Source organism: Tachyglossus aculeatus, chromosome 22, assembly GCF_015852505.1.
Source record: "Tachyglossus aculeatus isolate mTacAcu1 chromosome 22, mTacAcu1.pri, whole genome shotgun sequence".
Lineage (NCBI taxonomy): Eukaryota > Metazoa > Chordata > Mammalia > Monotremata > Tachyglossidae > Tachyglossus > Tachyglossus aculeatus.
The window spans coordinates 20,283,108-20,292,022 of NC_052087.1; the positions used below are offsets into that span (position 1 = coordinate 20,283,108).

Sequence of the window (8,915 nt, forward strand, 5' to 3'; positions counted from 1 at the left end):
AGTTAATTAGGTTAGACACAGTCCCTGTCCCACATGAGGCTCACAGTCTAAGTAGGAGGGAGAACAGAAAAACTGACGCAAAGAGAACTTAATTTTAAGTTTATCTTTAGCTTCTCTGTGCCTCAGTTTTCCTATCTTACGAGATGGGAATAATAGTTCCTGCTGTGGAGTTGTCATGGGCACAAATTAGATGGTCGCTATGAGATTGCTATAAGCTTTTGAAACACAAAGTAGTGATAAAGCAGTAGGTAGAATCTGCAAATTCCACTTATGGAGTGTTTTCCCCTATCATTGACAGATCCTACAGGTAGGTAGGTAGTATATGGCCATTGCTTGATAATTAGGCTTCATGACTTTGTCTCCACGGGACCAGGTACTTTGGGGGGTTTTTTACCTGTGCATGGAGAAATGCATGCTTTTGATGTCATATATTAGCAGGACATCCCTGGGACCCTGTTGTCAGCCTGAGTCTTAGTTTTGGAGGCTTTCCCACCCCAAGACCCTGCCTCCCCTTCCACTCCCCTGCCTCGCCACTTTGGGAGAGCTTCAGTGCAGTCTTCAGAGGCCCTTAGAGGCTAAAGTACATTTGATTGGCTTATGGGAATCTCTGCGCACCCTTATCTGATCCACCCAGTTGAAGGGGTTGATTTAAGGCATATTCATGATCAGTATCCTTTGGTTCATTCAATTGCATTTATTGAGCATTTAGTGTGTGTAGAGTACTGTACTAAGTGCTTGGGAGAGTACAATACAACAATAAATAGACACATTCCCTGCCCACAATATGCTTTTGATCTAGAGGGGGAGACAGACATCAACACAAATAAATAAATTATGGCCTAGTGCAAAGAGCACGGGCTTGGGAGTCAGAGGACATGGGTTCTAATCCTGGCTCTGCCACTTGTCAGCTGTGTGACTTTGGGAAAGTTACTTGACTTCTCTGGGCCTCAGTTACCTCATCTGTCAAATGGGGATTAAGATTGTGAGCCCCACATGGGACAACCTGATTACCTTGTGCAGCATGGCTCAGTGGAAAGAGCCCGGGCTTTGAAGTCAGAGGTCATTGGTTCAAATCCCGGCTCTGCCACTTGTCAGCTGTGTGACTTTGGGCAAACCACTTCACTTCTCTGGGCCTCAGTTACCTCCTCTGTAAAATGGGGATTAAGACTGTGAGCCTTGTAAATTCCCCAGTGCTTAGAACAGTGCTTTGCACATAGTAAGTGCTTAATAAATGCCATTATTATTATTATTCTTATTACCCTGCTGCTTAGAACAGTGCTCAGCACATAGTAAGCACTTAACAACTACTATTATTATTATAAATTACAGATATGTATATAAATGTTGCAGGGCAGGGAGTGGGGAAGAGCAAAGGAAGCAGGTCTGGGTGACACAGAAGGGAATGGGAAATGAGGAAAGGTGGGACTTAGTCTGGGAAAGCCTCTTGGATGAGATGTGCCTTCAATAAGGCTTCGAAGGTGGGTTGAGTAATCACAGGACAAATTTGAGGAGGGAGGGCATTCCAGGACAGAGGCAGGAGGTGGGCTAGAGGTTGGTGATTGAAATAGGTGAGATTAAGGCACAGTGAGAAGGTTAGCACTAGAGGAATGAAGTGTGCAGTTTGGGTTATAGGAGAGAAGCAAGGTGAGGTAGGAGGGAGCAAGGTGGTGAATTGCTTTAAGCCCAATGGTAAAGAGTTTTTGTTTAATGTGGAGGTGGATAAGCACCCACTGGAGTTTTTTGAGGAGCAGGGTGACGTCCTGAATGTTTTTGTAGAAAAATGATCTGCGCAGCAAAGCAAAGTATGGACTGGACTGTGGGATTGGTACCTGAAGACAGGAACTGAATGATTGGAGGATCTGCCAGGATTCTGACACTGTTAAATCATAGTGGGAACCAGAGACTGTGCCTATGTGAGCCTTATAATCCCCTGCCCCTCTGGAGGACAGAGAGGAAAAGGAGGGAGCTTCAGGAGGGTATGTGTCAAAGGAGATGGGGGCAGAGAGGTTGTTCCAGGAGAGTTGGAAGCTGGGTTCACCTAATAACCCATTCTCCCTGTAAGGCATTGTCTTAGAATTTTGGAAGGGGGTATAAATGTGTGAGTATATAAATATACAGGTATATGGCACAATTTGCTTCAAAAAGTCAAGTTGTAAATAGAAGTGCCGTAATAGGAATAAATTTTCCCATAAAAAAGCTATAAATTTGATTTCATTTCCAGATAATATATTCTTTACAACCAGAAACAGACACTGCTTGATTTTCTCTTATCATGGATTAGTATGAGCAAGTAAAATAATAGTGAATTTCAGCAGCACAAGTTTGAAGTAGGAATACACTATGAAACTGCTATATATGCTGTGTGACAGTTCTTAAATGGAGGATTTCCTATATACATTCTATGCTTACATACATGTTTATTTACATGTGTAGAGTTATTTGGCCTTATTTAATATTTTTATTAATATTCATATTCTGGTTTTGTTGTGAAATCGTGTTTTCGCTCAGTGTAATGGTCATTTCTTTTATGTGTCCATTTTTTATTTATCCTCTTTTAGACTGTGAATCTCATGAAAACAATGGTGTAGGTATGAATCATCCTTGTATTTTTCTCCAGAGCTTTGCATGTTGTACGACTTTAGAAGTATCACCATGATCATCAAAATTATCATTCAAGTCTTGGAACCCCTGACGTGGCAAGCTTCTTCTTAACTTTGTCTATCTTTTCCCTTTGAATGTTCCCAGACATTTGCAGGCAATCAGTTAGTTGTTAAGTTAGACAAATTGTACAACGTGGATAAATGGAATGCCAGTATACTTTAGCAAGACCTAAATATTTAGCTTCTACAGTCCTGTAGAGGAGATTGTGTTTTTATTGGCTTGATTCTATTATCTTATGACTCCCCTGACCTCAAGATTACGATAGGTTTGTTACCTTCTTGTGGGCAGGGATGAGTCTGTTATATCGTTGTGTTGTAGTCTTCCAAGTGCTTAGTATAATGCCCTGCACATGGCAAGCCCTCAATAAATACAATTGATTGATTGATTGATTCTTATTAGATGTCTATAGGTATGCATCCCACAAAATCATCGGGCAGGAATTATTTATCAACTTTGGAACAGAGAAACTTTCAAAATGGAGGGAAAACCAGATGCCTTTTACAAGGATTTATTATTAAATAAAATATGACAGAATAAATTGAAAGAAGAGTTGTGATGAATGGCACAATGTTGGCACATACCACAGAAATTTATTCTTCCAAGAGAGATTGATGTCAGTTTGTTGGCATGACATTGGGCTCTCAATAATGTTTTTGAACATTGATAGGCTCTTTCCGTTTATCTGTCAGAAATGAGATCAGTATTTTTCTAACCTTCCCTGGTTGGGCTCAGATTCTCATGAACACTCCAGTTGCCTTCTGTGCTTTTTTTGCCCTGGTGTTCTGGATCTCTCTCTCTCTCCCTTTGTTTCCCTCTAGCTTCCTTGACTCCTTTGAATGTCCTTTTCGCTTTCAATGTTATACTTCCTTAGAAATTTTCTTCTCATCGGTATTTGACCTTTCCAGTGGGTTCTGAATTAAACTTTTTTACATGTTTTCATTATTTACACTTTAATTTCCTCTTCTACTGCCATGGATTGTTTCACTCATAAGTATATTATAGATATCATGAAAAAGGGACTAATGAAGAGCTGATGCAGAGACTAATATACAAGTTTGCAGACCCAGGAAACTCGGTAGGAAATTGCGAGATAGTAGTTGAACTGAATAGGACTTTATACTCTTTGTCAACAACTGCAGACTTAGCAATGAGCCCTCTTAGTTGATTTTTAGTGGTTCGCCACTACCGAAACTTGAGAAGGTGATCTTTGTAGTGTAGTGTGCTCCATGAGAAGCAGCATGACCTAGTGGGAAGCTCATGGGCCTGGGACAGGAAATCTGGGTTCTACTTCTGGCTCCCATTTGCCTGCTGGGTGACCTTGGGTGAGTCACTTAACTTCTCTGTGCCTCAGTTTTGTCATCTATAAAAATGGGAATAAGATACCTGTCTCCCTCTACCTTACACTGTAAGCCCCATGTAGGACAGGGACTGTGTCTGATCTGATTATCTTGAATGATCCCAGCACTTAGGGTGCTTGGCACATAGTAGGTGCCTAGTAAATACGACATTATTATTATCATCGTCATCATCATCAAGATGATAATGCAAGAACCACACATGCATTTACATATATGTGTGTGTGTGTGTGTGTGTGTGTACATATATATGCATGTGTGGTTCTTGCATTATCATCTTGATAATAATAATAAGTGGTATTTATATATACATATATTATGCTATTTAAGTGCTTACTATGTGCTAGGCACTGTTCTAAATGCTGGGGTAAATACAAGTTAATTGGGTTGGACCCAATCCCTGTCCAACATAGGGCTCACAGCCTTAATCCCCATTTTACAGATGAAGGAACTGAGGGACAGAGAAGTTAAGTGACTTACCCAAGTGCACACAGCAGACAAGTGGCAGAGCCAGTATTAGAACCTATGACCTTCTGACTGTCAGGCCCATTCTCTATCCACTAGGCCATGCTGCTTCTCTAAATAATGGTATTTGTTAAGCACTTACTATGTGCCAGGCACTTTCTAAGTACTGAGGTGGATACAAGACAATCAGGTTGGACACAGTCCCTGTCCCATGTAGGGCTCAGGTCTTAATCCCCATTTTACAAATGAGGTATCTGAGACCTAGAGAAGTTAAGTGACTTGCCCAAGGTCACATAGCAGACAAATGGTGGAGCTGGGATTAGAACCCATGACCTCTGACTCCCAAGCCCATGCTCTATCTACTAGGCCACACTGATTCTCATTTTTATATCTTCTTGAACATGCCTACGTAAGTTGTGAAGTATAATCAAATGAAAATTTCAATTTCTCATTTTACTTCCTTTAATCAATCAATGCTTCCGGGGTGTTGAGCACCGTATTAGGTTCTTGGGAGAGTGCAGTTCAGAAGAGTTGGTGGGCACATTCCCTACCCATGAGGAGCTTACAGGCTAGAGGAGGAGCTTCAAACCAGCCACGACCATGTTCAAGCTCTGTTTCTACAGGCTATGTCTTAATGTTTACACAGAAACACACAGAAGACAAATTTGTTTGAGGATATTCCTGGGTATGAAAGAAACAGTTAATACTAGATGAGAATTGCCTCTTTGTGGACTAAAGCTTGTGTCCTTAGGCACCGTGTCAGTTTAGGCTTACATAACATTTTATTTAGTGGCTAAATAAAATGGTAGACATGTTCCCTGCCCACAAGGAGCTCACAGTGAAGAGGGACTCTATATATTATAAACAAAACCCAAACAATAGTTAATTGGGTGGTGGCATTATCACTACCTAGAAAAGTACCACTGACGTAGTACATAATTATCCGTATAACTGTAGCTTTAGATAAGCACTCTAAAGTTTTATAAATACCTAGAACCTAAAATCAGAAAATAAAGGTTAGCAAGGATCTAATTCTCTGCAGTTTTTAATACCTTTTTCATAGGTGTGATTTATTTTCTGTCCAATTGGAGGCATTCTCTAGGCAAGTGAATGTTCAGTGCCTTTAATGAATAGGAATGGGGCTCCTTGCTGACATAAGATGAAATACACCAAGGGTTGGGGCAGAGCAGAGGCCCTATTGCTGCCATCAAAATTCCACCTGTGGTATGGTCCATGTGAAAATTGTGTGGGTGTTTTTGCCAAGCAGCCTGGCAGTAAACCACTGATCTTTAATTTGCTAGCTTCTTGACTAATCTTTTCTCTCCTTCTTCTTCTCACCTAGTCACGACCATTGATTAGGATCTCTCACCCCAGAAGCATGAGGCAAAATTTTCACCAGTAATAACCCTCAAGCCCAGTCTGAAAAATTTGGTTGTAGAGGACACAACTGAGCGGCAATACAAAAGGCACCCACTTGGCAGACAGTACTGTGGTTAATTAATCTTTAGGCAGCGAAGGTGCCACTGAAATTTACTAATTTGTTCATTAAATTGTATTTATTGAGCGCTTACTGTGTGCAGAACACTGCACTAAGCACTTGGAAAGTACAATTTGGCAACAGATCAATCTTCTGGTATTTTATGGTCCACATTATAAAATGGGATCAGAACAAGTGGGCTCTTATCTTGTTTCTTCTGTTCTAGGGTCTATTTTTGAACTGAACAGCCAGGAGAAGGATACTGTTGCTGGCCCATTTTAGGACATTTAAGGGTGGAGGAGCAATGGTAAGGCAAGTTCCTGCAGCAACACCCACGATTCAATATCGTAATTAACAATGCAAATTCAGCGGGGTGTCAACAGACTTATCAGGGACTTGGCCCATCAAATCATCCACCCCAGTTCACCATCATTCATCGCATCTGTATCTGATCCCTGGGATGAATTGATTTCATGTGCAAACTGAGCTCCGTTAATACTCAGGCACCACTCTGGTTTATTTCTTCATTTTATGATCTCAGGGTATGTGCTAATTAGATCATTATCTTCCTCTCCCCTATCTCTCTGCTTTTTGTGTTTCTTTTTCTTTATCCATCAGCTATCTTCCATTTTTTTTAATCACTTACTACTTGCAAGGCACTGTAGTAAGTGAGGGGATAGATGCAAGCTAATCAAGTTGGATGCAGTCCATGTCCATGAGATAACTGAGGCACAGAAAAGTGAAGCCATTTGCCCAAGATCACACAGCAGACAAGTGGTGGAACTGGGATTAAAACCCAGGTCCTTCTGAATCCTAGGCCCATGCTCTACCCACAAGGCCATGCTGCTCCTCTATTCATTTCATTCTCATCCACTGGCTGAATGACACCTGGTGTTAGGAATTTCAGAGAAAGGAAAATACTCAGCCCTTAGCCTGATCCAAATCAAAAGCCAAAGTGGGGAAAAAGGGTTGCGGAGACATTCAGAACAAACTTCATAGGTGACCATATTCTCCTACTACTGGAAAGATAGAACAGGACAGTAGGACTCAGTGGAGTGGGCAGGGCCCATGCAAGTGAATGTCACCAAGCAAACTCCTTTGCTTATTTTGGATCATACCCTGAATTTAATCAACCTTTAGACACAAATATCCCTGTCTGCCACTGAAAGTTCACAGCAGCTTTTATCTTCCTTCCCTTGGCCCCCTTTTCTTTTTCTTCACCTTTCTCTCCCCTCTCACTGACATTTATAGTTTTCTTTTCAGCTAACTCACTTTTCATCATTCTGAAGGGCCAGAAGGGCTGCGCTTTGACTTTATTTACTTTCTTAAAAAACAATTAAACTGTGTTCTAGGGCTCTGGGGGCAGGGAGGTGAAGTAAAAATTACTCAAATGACCTCCAGTATCCACTGCACCCTTGAGAAACTTTCAGTTGATTTCTGGACTTATCCCTTGTGGGGATGGTATGCTGGCACATGCTTTTGTGGGATGCACAGATGACATTCTTCCCCACACAGTTTATCCAAGTGGCTTCTGAATGGTGCCTATCCCAGGACAATTTCTTCAGAAGCAGAAAAGACAGATGAAGTGGAAGTTTCCCTTTTCACTGAATGCATCACTTCCAGCTGTGGATGAGTTCTGTTTCTCAATCAAGGCCCATCCCAAGGGGATACAGCAGCACCTTTTCTGGCTGTTGATTGTTTTTGTTCTTCTAACTCTAGAACCTCACTCCTTTCTGTGGGTTCTTGGGAGGTTCAATAAGCATCATTTCAAATATAATCTATTTTACAAAGTCTCCCAGACAAATTCCAATCTGACTTGTAAGCCCTGTGAAGGTCTGTGAAGCACTTCAATGTTGCCTTCCTACTTGCTCATTGGAATTCAGTGGGAATTAAGCTATGGGAGGTCGATCAATTGTTGTTGACTGAATTCCATGAAGCAAGTAGGAGTCCAACACTTAACTTCTTCCCAGACCCTCTTGAGCAACTCCCTTCTATCTGGAGCTCAGTCTCTGCCTGGGGAATGCTGAATGAGTCAGTGATCAAAGAGCACCTGCTTACTATACATAGTTCCCTCTTATTCAAAGATAGCTCTGCAGATGTTATTTTTCATGCTAGACAACCCACCATTCCCAGGATTTATTCTTAAGTTGTTTACAGTGGAGAAGGCTAAAAGTTACATCATCCAGTCCCTTACCTGCGTGCCTGGGGCCCAGAAATACACAAGGTAATAACAATAATAATAATAATGGTATTTAAGTGCTTACTATGTGCCAGACACTGTCCTAAGCACAGGGATGGATACAAGTAAATTGAAAACAATGAAAACAATGGTTGAGGGTGCTGATACTTAGAACTATGTGGCTCCCTCTCCCACTAGGCAGGTATGGTATCCAGGAGAGTCTCTGACTACTGATTCTAAATCCTGGCATACAGTTTTTAATGGTCCCACAAAACATCTGGGACCATTCTGCTTCTGCTAATCTGACTAGGAATCTCTCAGGATGGCACCTGGAGAGTTTCTAGTACTCTACCAGTCTCAACTATGGGAGGGAGAGTTAAGCAGAGGCATCCATTCCATTCTTAGTTTGGGCAGTGGCTAGTGAGTGGAAGGCAATCTGCTACAAGTCAAAAGTCACCTGTGCCGGGCAGCAGCGTCATGGGAGAGAGTCGAGGGCGGAGACTCAGATTTACTGCACGAAAGGAGGCAATGGCAAAAGCCTTCCGTGTTCTTACCAAGAAAACTGTACGGCTACACTACCAGAATGATTACGAATAGAGGTGGGGCGTTTGGGGAGAAATGTGCCCATAGTGTCGCTGTGGATCTGACACAGCTCAATAGCATAAGACAACAACAACAACAACCTGACTAGGGCATTTCTCCTTCCTAATACCAGCAGCTTCTGATTTTCACATATAATCCTAATGAACAGTGTGGTCTAATGGATAGAGCACAAGCC

At 41.7% G+C, this 8,915-nt stretch overlaps 1 non-coding gene across 1 annotated transcript; it reads left to right on the forward strand.

Moving 5' to 3' along the window:
- Positions 1–8,448: 8,448 nt before the first annotated feature.
- Positions 8,449–8,584, forward strand: LOC119944194. The gene has a single exon (XR_005455695.1). It is a non-coding gene; the product is annotated as a small nucleolar RNA SNORA7 (small nucleolar RNA).
- The last annotated feature ends 331 nt before the right edge of the window (positions 8,585–8,915 follow it).